The sequence below is a fragment of the Echinops telfairi genome, unplaced genomic scaffold (assembly GCF_000313985.2).
Source record: "Echinops telfairi isolate 266 unplaced genomic scaffold, ASM31398v2 ScPeMD7_23;HRSCAF=83, whole genome shotgun sequence".
NCBI classification, from domain to species: Eukaryota; Metazoa; Chordata; class Mammalia; order Afrosoricida; family Tenrecidae; genus Echinops; species Echinops telfairi.
Window position 1 is genome coordinate 31,117,638 of NW_022103920.1, and position 15,000 is coordinate 31,132,637.

Consider the following 15,000-nt stretch of genomic DNA (forward strand, 5'->3'; position numbering starts at 1 on the left):
AAAAAAAAAAAAAGGTTTCTAATGTTAAAAAGCCTAACATAAAGATCCAATTTATAAGAATGCTGGATTTTCTTATATTAAAAGAAAGACTAATACTTTTGCCTTAGTGTCAGTAGTGGTGGAAAATAAATGCCTGCCACATTTTCCCTTCTAAATTTTATTGCTGCGTTGAGAATTTACCAAGTACATCGCACACCAACCCCCACAGGTTCTACGTTTGCCGTATAGTGACATTCATTGCCTTCTTTGAGTTGTACAACCAATTCTCACTCTCCTTTTCTGACATTTTCTAGCCTTGTTAACATAACCTCACTCTTGCCTAAGGAGTCTATTTAATGTTTCAAATATCTGCTGTCAATTTGTTCCCATATACATAGTTCTTAAAGGAGCCGGATGCTCAAGGCAGACCTTCCTGCGAGGTACCCGAAACTACTGGTTCAGTCTTAAGGTGACTGCAGCAAACGATGGTGGTACAAAGCTTAAAGATGATCTCAGGTCAAGAGATTTAGGGGCTCTACCCGCATACATGGTTCCAGGGATTCTAGATTCCAACAGAATTTCAAAGTATGCTGTTCATTTTCCGACTTTCAATAAAGATTAATCCTTTTCATAAGGATAGTTCTATGGAATCTTTGACCAAAATGCTCAGTAATGGTAGCGAGGCACTCTTCGGTTTTCTTGTTTCTTGGCAAGGTAAGCATTTGTTCATGGAGACAGTGAGCCTCACATTCCATGTTCTTCTCCCTTTCCTGACTCTCCTTCCTCTGCCATGCCAGGTGAATGCAGATCAATTAGTGTACACTGAATATCCTCTTGCAGGCTTGTAAGGCCCCCGGCACTACCCAACAGACTTGGGGAGAGGAACAGATTAGGATTTCACAGGAAATCATGACCCTAACCATCCAAACCACAGAACCACACCTACAAGGTGCTTGCTTGTACATTAGCAACCTCGGCAGGTACTCTTCTTTATTGTTAATATGCAGGAGCTTTGAAAAGTTCATGGAGAAATCTCGGGATATTTCAATGCTACTTTTCTATGGACTTTTTGAAACCCCCTCAAAACTATGACGTACAGTTTGCCAATTCATTTTTTTCAGGTGTCCAACCTATTGATAATATTTATAAAAATTGACTGAACTACCTTACCCTTTAAGAATGTGATTTTTCTCTCATAAGAAATACTCCTTTTCATCCTTATCTGCCCCTAGTCACCACTAATAAATACACTTTTCCTTTTTAAGGAAATAAGTTCGGTTATATAATATGAGCCCTTCTGTGCTGGGTGTATTTCACTCCGCAGTTATGGAAGAAGTTACTATGACACTCTTTTCAGTTTTACTTTCTTACTAGGTTAATTTCCTTTGTGTCAGACTCACCTCTCCTTTAGTTACCTCTATCACACTCTGTTGTACTTTCACTTGGTCCACATTTCAAGAGCCCTCTTAGAATACGGAGTAACTGAATACAATTTTTAAAAACACACAAAGCCTTAGCAAGCACAAAGTCCTAACTATCAAGCAGAGATTTCTTTTCTCCCTTGCCTTAGACCATTGAGTTTTATTTGAAAGAACTTAGAAAAATGGTTATTATCCTGAATTTTTACCTAGCCAGATTGTTAACTTCCTGAGGATAGGAACATCTTTGTTCTCTGCTGCATCTGATATCCGCTTAACCAAGTGAAGTTATTTAGCCGTGTTTCTTTGATGGATTGAGTGACTGAAGATGTGCATTCCATACACAGAGATATTGTAAAACTAGTTTAACAAATCTCAGTGCTTTTTTGTTTTCAGTTTGCAGGCCCACCCTACCCTAGGGAACACGGCAATCATTTGCTTCATATGAAGTGACATAAAGCAATCCTTTTCATTTACGTCTACGTTGCCATTGAACTCTTCTTGGAGTCATAGAAATAACACCTTGCATAGAGCAGTGAGCAAACAGGTAGAACACAAAGACACTGCAGCTTCCTCAGCTTTGGCTAGCAGTGTAAAACCATTATTGAACGGACATGCCAAGTAGCATACCCGCATCAATTGCTTAAGGAATCACTTCTAATTTGGTCTTTAGAAACATTCTTCAGAATAAAGTAGTTCTGAAGAAGGTGTTTCTTTTAAATCAATTTGAATTGGTATGGTGTTGTGAATTAACATAATGTGATGGCAAGCTACATGCAGTATTTGGTAACACATTTGTCAGTACTTCATCAGAAACTGGAACATGTAATAAACTTGACCTCCAATGGCTGTCCTCAAAGATTCAGGAATCACTCATTGGTAAGCACTTGAGTCTGAAGTACTGAGGCATATGTGTTTGTGTATTTCATAGATTGATTTCAATGTATTAGGATTTAATAAAATTGCATTTGCTAGTTGCCATCAAGTTTATTCCGATTGATGTGACCCCATGTGTTTCAGTGCGGAATGGCTCCAGATTGGTTTCACATCGGTTGTCATCTTAACAGAAGCAGGACCCGATGCTTATCTTCCACAGTAGATGGTGAGCGATCCAGTGCAAACCATTTGGGACATGTAGGGACCTCTGCTTGCTGTCAGGTGTTTAACAAAGGGGTTACAATAAAGGACTGGAAGCCAGAGTCAACCATGAGGGACTGATTTATTTTTGTATGTAACAGGGGAAAAATTGAGGAAAGAAGCAAGACTCCTATAGGGAACATCAGCCCTGAAGCACAACAGTCCCCCATTCTTCCTGGAAGCCTTGCACTCAGTCTATCATTGCTTGCCGGAACTTGCTAGGTATTAGGGTTTGAGTTCCTTAGCCTAATGGTATGCAAGGGACTGGAATGCAAACAAAAAAGGACTACACAAAGTTTATGTACAAAGTCCACTTCTTATTCATTCCATTTTAACACAATTTTTGAAGTCCCTTGCATATACTAAAATAAAAATCTATAAGGAGTAGATCAAGAAAATTAAATATTTCACAAAATGCATAAACTTCAAATGCAAACAAAGTACAAAAAAAGCAGGTTAAAAATAGAAAACAGTATAAAATCCACACATTTCTTTTAAATGGAGAACAATTAATAAAAGGGCCACTTGCCCTTCTTGTTTTCAAAATCATGGTGCATTGACAAGGTTTCTCTAATACAGTTCCTTATGCCATTTTCTTTACTTGAAAGACAATATCCGATGGCAATATTTCCATAAGCCACAAGCTTTAAGAAGAAGATGGTCTAAGTCCATTCTGGATAGCTACTGGAAAATGTAGCACTCGTGGGGAGTGGGTGATTATTAAAAGTTATTATGCATTTACAGTATTGCTGAGTCAAACTAATGACTGCTTCTTCTTCTCCTGGTGCCCTGGGGGAGGCAAGGGAATCACCCACAGAATAGCTCTGGCTCTGCTGGGGGAGGTTCGCACACAGACATGAGCGACCTCCCCCCTTTCTCTCCCGCTTGGGGTCAGACCTTCTGCGTTTCTTCTCTCCCTCACTCTCTTCACCCAAACTGAACATGTCTGAGATTCATTTATTTCAAATATACATCGAGAAGGGCAGCTTGACAAAAAAGCCTTAACATCTGATCGGGTTGAATTTCAACCCCGGACCTTAGAGATGTTAGGAAATCCACAGAGTATCTCTTCTCCTACACTCTTGTTGTTAGGGGCCAGGGAGTCAGCTCTGCCTCCAGCGACCCCATAGGAGACATTGCCTGGCCCTGTGAGTGCCGTTCCTATGCTTGGGTCCATTGTTGCAGCCCCTGCGTCAATCCATCTTGTTGAAGGTCTTTCTCTCTTTCGCTGTCCCTCTGCTTCACACGGCATGAGGTCCTTCTCCAGGGATTAGTCTCTTCTGACAACATGTCCAAAGTATGTGAGGGGCAGGCAGTCTCACCATCCTTGCCACTAAGGAACTCTCTGGCCACACTTTTTCCAAGACAGATTTTTCTACTAAAGCTGCTTATAATAAGAGATTACTGCAGGGAACATAAAAATATGAACTGTCTTTTCTGTTTGGGGGATGGGGGAATTAACATTATTTTGATCCGTCCAATAAGATCAGAAAGAATCTAAAAGAAAAAAAATCGTATGACCTAAATTTGTTGGAAATTCAACTTTGGTGACTACTTATTATTTTTTTTAAGCACACTTTGAGAAGTCCTTTTTCTCTCCTTGCGCTCTGTGCATGTGTTCTGTGTTTACGCTGCTGCCTGCATATGTCCCACTGGGGCGCCTCAGCAGAGCTGCCAGGCCTCAGCAGTGGGTTTCTAGAGAGGGAGAGTTCCCTTCATTCTGCATTATGCTTTATCTAGTACTGAGCAGACACTCTTCAGTAACATGGCGTGATAAAGACTCTTATACCGCAAAGCCCATTTAACTTAAGTCACAGTAGTACACAGATTTGGATGTCTCTAATTTTTCTTTACGAATAAAAAGAAAGCTGACTTTTCTTGTCATTAATGCATCTCAAGTCAGAACAATCATTTTTCTCATATTCCTACTACCCCACAGGTCGCTTCTGCAGCAATGGCTGTTAGTGCCAAACATGGCTAGATGCCTACCTCATAATTCCTATTCCTCTCCTCCTTTTGAAAATGACCCTGCCTGTACTGAGTGATAAAATGACTGGTGAATAGTCAACTTCGCTGTCTCAGCTGAAGCAGTGATTGGGAGAGGGTATCCTGAAATATTGTGTAGCTTAAACATCATGGCCTAGGGCATCCAGGACAGTTTGTTAAAGGGGGCAGATTCCTCTGGCTTGTACCGACTGGTATGGGCCCATCTGCCTTCCCCTTATTCCTGGCTAGAACATGGATGAGATCCTTGGAGGAGGGCCGCCATCCTGTGAGCAGTAAGACAACTGTTGGCACTGAGGCCAACAGAGGCTTCATCCTGTCTTATCTTTGAGCACCTGTATCCGTTCTGGACTGCTTGTTCCCGGAGTTTGTGCTTCCGGAGACAAAGAAGGCTCTATTTCTCAATGGATTAGCTGATGAGTCTCATAACTGATCAGCTTTTTTTTCAGTGGCAGCTGCAAGGTAAGCTTTATGATAAGAAGTTGGGATAGGGAGTGAATGGCTTTCTTTTCTTACGTTGCTTTACATTTTCCAAAAATATTCTCCCTAAGAATTTGCCCCAATCTTTCTGAGCGACAGCAGATTTTCCTCGTGTCAGCGTGCCAGAACGTTCGCTGCGTGCCTTGCTTTGTCACTTGACAACGTGCAGCAGCACCAGCAGCAGAAGATATCCAGGTGGCAGTTTTTACAGCAATGCAAGTGTTACCATCAGAAGTGTAAGAATTTATATACTGTGCAAAAGAATTTTGTGCTATTCAAGTGCTTAACTACTAGCTACTACAAGTGCTATGTCTACACGGATAGAAACACAGTATGCATGATAAGATGACAACATCTTGTTACTTTTAAATAACCCTAAGCACTTTCAGACACATCTGAAGATGATTCAAGTCTTAAAGTCAGAGCTGAACCAAGAGAAAGCCTCTATAATTTGAGGGATAAAACCCTAATCTCAGAATTCCGGAACAAAGCCAGTCAACAACTGGTAGTTATTAAATCCTCTATTAACTCACTGAACTTCTATGGGATTTCTTCACACTGAAACCAAACCAAATCCCTGCCACTGAGGTGACTGTGACTCAAAGAGGCACAAAATCATCGGGAGGAACTGATCCTTTCGGTTTCCAGAGTTGTCCATCTTTAAGAGGATAGACAGTCTCATCTTTTGGCCACAGAATGGCTAGTGGGTTTGAACAGTCAGTCTTGCAGTCAGCCGTCCAACCCTTATCTCACAATGACAATTGTGCTCCTTCTTCAACCTCCATAGCCTTGCCTTTTACAGAATATTTTACAGCCCATTACAGAATATAGTAGTTAATGGGCATTCTTAAGAAGTACAGTAGGCAATTTGTTGTTAAGTGACACATGACTATATGGGGAACCTCTTTCATATCTTCAAGCAAATAACAATGCAAGGAGGAAGCACTGTTTGTTCCCTTCTGATTTCCCTTAGAAATGCTAGACTTCAAGCTGCCAAGTTTGCAATCAGCAGCCAAACTCGAAGTCACTGGGCCATCAACGTTCTTCCCTAGTAGAGTAGATGCTTAAAATTCACAGAGGCTGGGAATAGGCCTGATTATCTGCAAATGGTCCCCACATCCCACTATATGAATCCTGTGTACTTCTTGGGGAGCTGAGACTGTCTCACGCATTCTAGGAGCCTGGCCGAGTCTTTGGCCAGCAGACTTGCCACACACATAACCAATGCGGCTTAGCTGTTCTTACTGTTTTCTAGTCATGGGGATACAGTGACACAAGAACAAAGTCAAGTTTCCTTTTGAAGTAGACAGTAAGAAGTAATTTCTTTTAAAAAAAGTTAACTTCTACTACATTTTGCCCAAGACAACAGGAGTTTGATTAAAAAGAAGGAATATATATAAGAGAAAGACTACACAAATCTTTGCATATTCTCAAAATGAGAATTTCTTGAATTTGAGAGTTCATAAAGATCTTAGGATACATACCTTGTGAATGTCAAGGGTCTACTTTAATTAGTTCTCATGAGTGGTTACTTCCTCATCTAATCAGAGACCATAGTTTTCTTGAAAGAAAAAAAAAAACACCCAAAACTATATCATAGCAATTGATTAGCACTTCTTAAGTGCCTTCGGGATAAGGAACTTTGTGCGCAAACATAATTCAGCAGAAAATCAGGCTAGATCCTTACAACTGAGCTCATATGATTTTCATATTAAGGCATGATGACTTCATGTTTTTGAAGAAACAATTCATTATAATATCATTTCATCTATTTAAATGCCCTGCTTCCAAATTCAGTGTTACACAAGTTGGTTAACAGAAACAACAAAAACAACATAAGCAGCACAATCTATGATTTGCTTAGAAAAAAATGGTCGCTTAATACAACCGTTCCAAGGATTTCTAGGTTGAACATTTATTTCTTATAGTGTTGTCTGGGAAATCTGATAAAGGGGTTTAAGAAATGATCAAATTATTCTGCTAATGACTTTTATTTGTTTATTTTTACTGGTTTTATTGGCACTTCATCTATATACCATACACTCCACTGGTTCAGTCCTAACAAGAGAGTTGTACAATCATAACCACAATCAACTTTGGAACGTTTTCTTCTTTTTTGTACTCATCGTTCATTACTTTTAAAGAGTCACCTGTGAAGGTCATTAATTAGATGCAATTTCTCATCCTTTTACCTTAAAAAAAAAAAAACCCTCAGGGTTATAGATCTACCTAAGTAGCTGAGATATGCAAAAGTAGAGTTGCTTTGTTACTAAAACTATAACCTAAAAATAGCATAAAGGAAAGTATGCTTGGGGAAAGATAACAACACAATATGGGATATTAGATTTGCACAAAGGAAACCTGATCATACGGTAGTTAAGGGGTAGGTTGCTAACTGAAGTGTTGGGGATTACAGCACAACACCCTGTCTCCATGGGAAAAATGCATGGTAGTCTGCTCCCATGAAGATTGAAAACCCCACTGTCTTATAGTTACGTATTAGACTAAGATGCAGTACAATGTTTTTATTCTTGCAAAACAATATTCTAAACCGTGTTTTTGGCTCAAAAATCTTCAAATAGTGATAAGCATTTAATATTACTCCTTTCTCAATGAGGATCCGAGGGACAGAGCTAGAGAAAACACACAAGATTGCACGAGGAGAGAAAGAAAAGGGAAGCTAGAGGAACAAGCACAACAGAGAAGCGAATGTAGAAGAGACGTTGTAAGAACATCATACAAATACATACAATGCAGGATGATGGAATGGGATATTAATAGACTCCTCAGAGGAAATACCAAAAATCCTGTGTTGAGTGAATTTCAAAATAATTTCATCTTTGTCTTTAATCATGTGCTGACACTGTTCATTTTGTCATTCAATTTAGCTTATACAACACCTCCAAACATCTTAAGATAAAATTCACAGCCTAAGTATTAAATCCTATCGAGAGTTCCCATAACGATATCAATGTCCTATTTCTTTCTTACTTCAGTTAAGGTAGGGAAGTCAAGGGAGTATATATTTAAAATCCTAATGGATTACAGAAAGAAGCATAGCTAAGAAAAGAGAAAATATGACCTCCTAGGAAGAAAATTTCTTCCAGATTTAATTTATAGGAGTTCTGTACTATATGTACAGTATCTACTTAATGATATAATCGGAGGCATTCATAGCAATCTGAGAAGAAAAAGTGCATTGACTGATGCTCTATTTAATATTGATATTTTTTAACATTGATATTTTGATGCCCAATTTATTATTGATCAATTTAGTATTGATTTCCTGTAAATAAATAGTAAATATTTAAAAAAAAGAGGAGGCTTTAAAAATCACCTGTGTTGCAATGTGGCTCAATAGTGTTTACACATAAAAGTGACTGCTGCTGTGGGTCCCACTTGAGAAGGCCCATAATCCCCATCTTTTCGTAACTTTCCCTTTCCTGGACCTGCTGGACGTGTAAAATGTTTACGGTCTCTTTTCTTCTTTATTCTTGTCCTACAACATGTGGACGACACAAAGTGGCTCTTTTGAAAGTTACCTTTATGAGAAACGACTTCTGCTCACATGGATTCCTAGAGCGCCTCCGGATAATGTTACCAATACCTGCCTCTCGTCCGGGCCTCTCTTCTCAAGCCTCCTTTCGAAATCTGTGAAAGGCTGGCTATTTATTTCTACTTCCTTCTCTTGCCATCACCTGAATCGTCACAAGTCTAAAACTACCTACATAATCATTGCCTTCAAGATGCTCCTTGTTCCAGATTCCTCACAACGCCCCTCCCCTCAAGCATCTCTAAATGCACCATTTGTCACTTTCTTATCAAAAGCTGTAATAGGCATTGCCGCCTCAACCATAAAGAACAGCCCATCAGCGTGGCATTTCAGGCTCTCTACAATGGGTGATGGATATTTCCAGCCCTCTAATCCATTCATTACTCTCTTAATAAGAAATCTTCATGCTGGCAAAAACAAATTATGTATTCTTGACTAACCAGACTTCATAATACCCTTTGTCTACATCATTGATAACATCTTTTAAAAGATCCTAACATCAAAACTTGACCTCTGTTTTCTCTACCAAACTTCCCTGCTTTAAATCAAACATGACAACAACTTTCTCCACAGAACCTTCCCTGATCATGTTATCCTGGAGAGATCGCTTCCTCTTTTGACATGGCTGATGTCTGCCTTTTCCCTTCCTGCAGCACTGTGATCTGACATACGTCTGTGTGCGTTCTGTCCGACTACCCCAAGTCCCTGAGGACATGCTTCTTGGGTCTCTCCTATGGCATCACATATGGTAATCACTCAAGGTCTTTAAACTATCCGCCCATCTACAAAATGAGTACAACATCCTCTTCTTCCAGAGGCAGATTTACTGATCTCAGCTTCCACGTGGAAGCCTACTTCTAGCAGAGTCCGTGCCCCGGGTGTTCAGCTATCACCTGTCTGTCAGTGGACTTGCATGTTGTTACGTTGACAATCACGCTTCAGCCACAAAGGTGAGCCAGCTCGGCAGAAAGGCCTCTTTCCTTTTTTCAAAAAACAAGCCAATGATAACCCTGTAGCCCACAATGACTAGATCCAGAACTGATCATAGCCCTGGCGTGGGCCCAGACAGGGGTTAGTTCCAGGATGCATGGAGGAGCCAAAGGTCAGGGGCTAACTGGCTGGCATGTAAGACCTGGAATTGGATCGGGCACTAGAGGACCTCTGTCTTTATTGTTATATGGTTTACAGTCTAGTACAAGAGGCAGACAGTAAGTGGGACCTATACATGTCATAGGAGAGTATAGTTGGGGGAGATGGTTTTCTAGTTCCCAAAACAGATGGTCTTTCTTTTTAAAAGTAAAAGTTAGGCTAATTATATTTTTAGGATAGCTGAGGCTATTAAAAATGTATGTTTGAATACAAGGAACTGTACCAAAAATATCTATTATAATCTTGGATCATATATCAATTTCCTAGAGCCTATTATAGTACCATTTATTTATGTATTAACTTATTTTAAGTACAAGAACATACGGTTGGTATAGTACAATGGTATTTTTTATAATCTTCACTGCAATCTTTCAAGGAGGTTAACTTCGTTTTCATTTTAGAGGTGAAGAAATAAGGTCCAAGCGATCAACTAACTGCCCCTATCGTCCGATTTAGGAGTTAAAATAGCTTAGTCCCAAACCACAGGTTCCATTTTCCTGGATGTCAAGAGATATTACAAGCAAGTTTCCTACAGAAGCAGGCTTAGTAACCAGGGGTTCATGTCCCAAATCCTCCTCCACTGGGTGTCAGCCTTGAGCAGCTGGCCACAAGTGGTAACGCGAGTATTTTATTCTATAATCATATTGTAAATCTACCTAGTTCATGCTGCCTTTTAAGTGATCTTAAATGGATAGGAGACTCAGGACTACATAAGACACAGCCCATCATGATAAATAATTTTTGAGTTAACCCTATTTAAAAAAACTAATGATCCAGAAATAATATATTAGACTTATTGTCTTTTTAGATACACAAAAATAGAAAAAAAAAGAATATCTCAGCATTTTTCTCTGAATTTTCTTCATTAAAATACATTTTTCTAGTCTAACCTGTATCTTAAAATTCTCAATAATTAAAAAAAAATTCTCAATAATGCTGCTTTAATTATTTGGAATCAAATGTGTTTTAGCTTGTTTCCAGTTCTTGCATGCTAGAAATTAATGTTAAAAGGGAAATTTCCATTTTTTATTATATCCCTACTTAAATGAATTTTATCATTGGATAATAGACATTGAGCAATGTCCTATATATTACAGAAGTGAGCAAATAATTTCATTCCTGAATATTTAATTTTTAATAAAATTTTGTACTTTATTCTTTAGTTTTTCATAGGTTACCAAATTTTAGACAGATTGGTTATAATTGTACTACACATTTTCTGACTTTGTCCACCAGTATTATTTTAAATATTTTGGAGAAGGGAAATAAATGAAGCTAAAATAGTACATCACATTACGTCATAATATATTTTAATGTTCACTATTAAAGTAAATATATGGGGTAAAAGAATTCTTCATGTAGCTTTTGTTTTTCCAAAAAATCAAGATATAAAATTACTCCAATGATGTATAATATTTGCACAATGGTTTTATTACCTAAGGATTTAATCCTGACTCCAAAGACCATTATTTTTGGCTAAGATATTTTAACCCCCCCAAAAGCTGCTTATTTAGTACTGAACTAAAAAAAGAAACAAAGAAAAAACACTTAACCCAAAAGCCAATATCCAACACAATATGCAAATTTTTGAGCAGTAAAGTTGCCAATCAATTACTTAAAAAAAACTACACACACATTGCATTTCTAACTACATCACTAGCCTGAAGATTTCATATAAAGATATTAAGTCTCTTCCTCAAACTTATATGACGATTTTGTGCTGGAGTCCGCTTAAGACCACCAGGTTTAATCACTTTGTTTACTTACTACTCCATTCTTGAACTGTTAAAGACAGAATTATAAGATTTTATCATTTTAATTACTTATATTAGATAGTATCCTACAGTGAAGGAAGTGATTACAATGCTATACACTAATAGTCATCTAAGATAGCAAAGCAATGGCATTTACCTTAAATTTACGTCTCTGCACTGCACAGCTGTTGAAGAACCACAAGTCTGTCTCATGGCTGTAAATGTAACAAGAACAATAATGCGACCAATTTTCAAACCTAAACTAAATTAACTAGATTTGTCAAAGGCTAGAAAATTGATAATGTATTTTACCCAAAAAAACCCCAAACCCCCTAAAATTTTTGTGTACATGCGCATGCTTACAAGTATGTGTGTGCATGTGAACAACTCTGTATTGTATTTTACTCATTGTAATTTGGAAATTAGTCTCATAAAACTGAATCTATTCTATCTTCCCTCTGCCTACCTTTCCTCATGCTGAATGACTGTGGGTACAGGAAGGCTAGGAAAGGCTAGAAGTAAATCAAACAACTGAAAACCAGAGGCGGTCTTCACTGTCCCTAATATGGTATGTTTTTCTGGGATATAGAAAGAATGTAAAGACAAAGTATTTGGCAATGCTTAGGTTAATATAGCTCCCATTTGCACCAAAGTCGTTTTATATTGTTCATCAATATGTCATATAATCGATGCATTACTGATTGGGCCTATTAAACTTTTGTTTCAAGTGATAAACAGAATATGTACATGTTTCAAGTATGCAATCATATATATATACATATATATGTGTATATATATGTATGTCTATGTATATATATGAAAGGGAAGTCACTCCTAGACTTGGTACTCAAGTTTGTGAAATGTGATGATTTTTAATTTTCATTTTGCTTTAAAATGTGCCATCTGTAGCACAAAACCCTGGAAAATGTAAATGAACAAGTCATAGTAAATAAATACTCTCTGGTAGGAATAGATTCTGTCCCAGGCCACCCTCCAAATCTGGCCACCTCTCTTCAACATTTAAGAGAAGTTCAGGTGAGTGACATGAGCAACTGAGTATTGTTCTTGTGACTTACTTAAGCCATCAAAACAGATTTTTACAAATCTGTATTTTTCTCTCAAAACTTATAAAATAATTTTCAGTCAAAACTGTACTTTAAATGAAAAACACAGAAAATATGTTTTGGTCTTCTAAAGATGTTATGCATGAGACAGCAAGAAACATTATCCAGTAGCAACAGATACCTTGACTTGAGAATTCAGATTTTGAAACTTTCTCAACTACCCTTTTAAGTTCTTAGAAAATAACCTATACATTCACTGTTTGAAAGGTTGGTTAACCCCATCATTAAGTAGAAAAAGAACTATACTATGAGAGAATTTTGTAGAAAAAAAATCAAATATTACTTTCATATTCAAAGCTAAAATTTATTAAAAAATGGTTAAAATTTTTATCGAAATTTTCGATAGTGCAACTGGAGAATAGTGTAGTTTACACTCAATTGTATATATAGATGCAACATTAAGTAGTACTTAATGTCCTTGTAAGACAACAGATGTGTAAGCTACTGTTAAATGCTATTAGGTTTTATTAGCTTTTATTACAATCTGTCTTTAGTTGCTAAGATTATCAAGTATTGTGAAATATTAAAATTCTAGGTTCACATTATATTAAACTTGGGTTATATTTTGGAGGTTAAGTAAATCTTCATTCATTATTTCTAATTCTCATTCATAAAAAAACAGCCTCTCATTCCTATATACTTTGGCATTACCAAAAAAAAAAAAGAACAACAATAAAACCCAAACCAAACCAAACCCATTGCCATATATTTAGATTAATATGCATCACAAAGCAGTAAGTATAAATGACACAATGACAGTCTTTGCAGTAATGATCAGCAACCAAACATGTGAAAATGAATATATAATAATTTTAAACACTCTTTCAGGGTACAATGACAAAATGAGGGTCTTCCCAAATTTTATTTATGTAAAAATTAGAACATGAGCAATAAATCCTCATTGTAGGGCTATTATTCCCACATATTCTGTGTTTGTAATTTCCAAAAAGGGGCTGGGGGGGGTGCATATCTTAGTTAAGCAACATATCATATCTGGCCTACCTTTACAACAAAAGTCAAAACTTAAGAAAAAAAAAAAGAAGGGGGGAGGGAGGAGCGGGGAGGGAGGGAATAAAAAGAGGAGCTGATACCAAGGGCTCAAGTAGAAAGCAGGTATTTTGAGAATGATGATGGCAACATATGTATGAATGTGCTGGACACAATTAATGTATGCATGGCTTGTGATCAGAGTTGTATGAGCCCCTAATAAAATAAATAAAAATAAATAATATTTTTTTAAAAATAAAGAGGAAGAAAGAAAAACAAGCCCAGTCATTATTTGCAGAGATACCTTGGTAACCAACAATAAACAAACTTCCACTGTACTTAGTTTTGAAGAGGATGAAACAACTACTATGAATTCCTCTATTTTGTCAAGACATCATGAAATAAAACTATAGTGTTCTTTTTCTTCACATTTTTAATACAATAATTTCTTTTCTAACTTCCAGCCTCCATATAACTTATTTCATACCTAAAAACAAAGCAAAATTCCCAATCAGAAGCCATAGGAAGGGTCAACTTGTCATCCCCTACCCACTGTGACATCTATGTGAATTTCTCTCTGTCATGTAAATGAATTCAGAGTGTCTCAATGCATCCAGTAGCTGATGGGGATACTCCCGGTGTTACTAGGTGGGGAGGGATGCAATAGAGAGGAAAGTGTGGCAACCCAGAATTACTGCATAGTTAAAAGAGTGAGGAATTTATTTTAAGAAAAAAAGAATTAGAAAGAGGATTCAATGAAGCTTTCATTTGCAATGATGGCAGCTGGCTGAATGTCAGAGAAACGCCTTAGTCCCAAGTCCCTCCTCTCACTCCACACATGGATTTGTTCCTACATGAAATAGCCTCTCATCTCAAATGTATCTAAGGACCAGACATTCCATCCAGTTTCTGGGTAACAGGTAGTTTCTGGATTGCGTCCATCAGTCACATGTGTGCCACCTGGCACACCACCTATGCCTCGCCTCAAAAGGTCATGCTGTGACAGGAGGTAACTCACAACTGTGAGTACACCTGAGCATGGAAACAGAAGCAAGGCCACGCACTATCCCAGGGCTGCTTCATGAAAATAACGCGCCAAGACGGATGCTGGTGCCTTTTCCTCAAAAGTAAGCTTCCCTCACTAGATATGATTTTTGATTGAGACGGTTGAGGGGGGGAATGGGGTAAAGTATCTGTTACCTTTCAATATATCTGATAAACATTTTGAGAGGCATTTTATGCAATTCCAGATCTACCTTCCAAAGTTTTTTGAATCAAATGTTTTATTTACCCTGGGCAATATCCTATAAATTTTGGTTAGAAAACACTATCAAACAATGGTTATATTTTATAACAAAAAGTTACTTAAAAACACACACACACACACAAAATCAGTTTCCCAAGACAAACATAAT

General features: G+C 37.6%; 1 protein-coding gene across 1 annotated transcript in view; it reads right to left on the reverse strand.

Moving 5' to 3' along the window:
* FOXP2 (forkhead box P2) overlaps positions 1-15,000 on the reverse strand; it is a 301,261-nt gene that overhangs the window by 160,778 nt on the left and 125,483 nt on the right. The gene's annotated exons all lie outside the window — the stretch shown is intronic.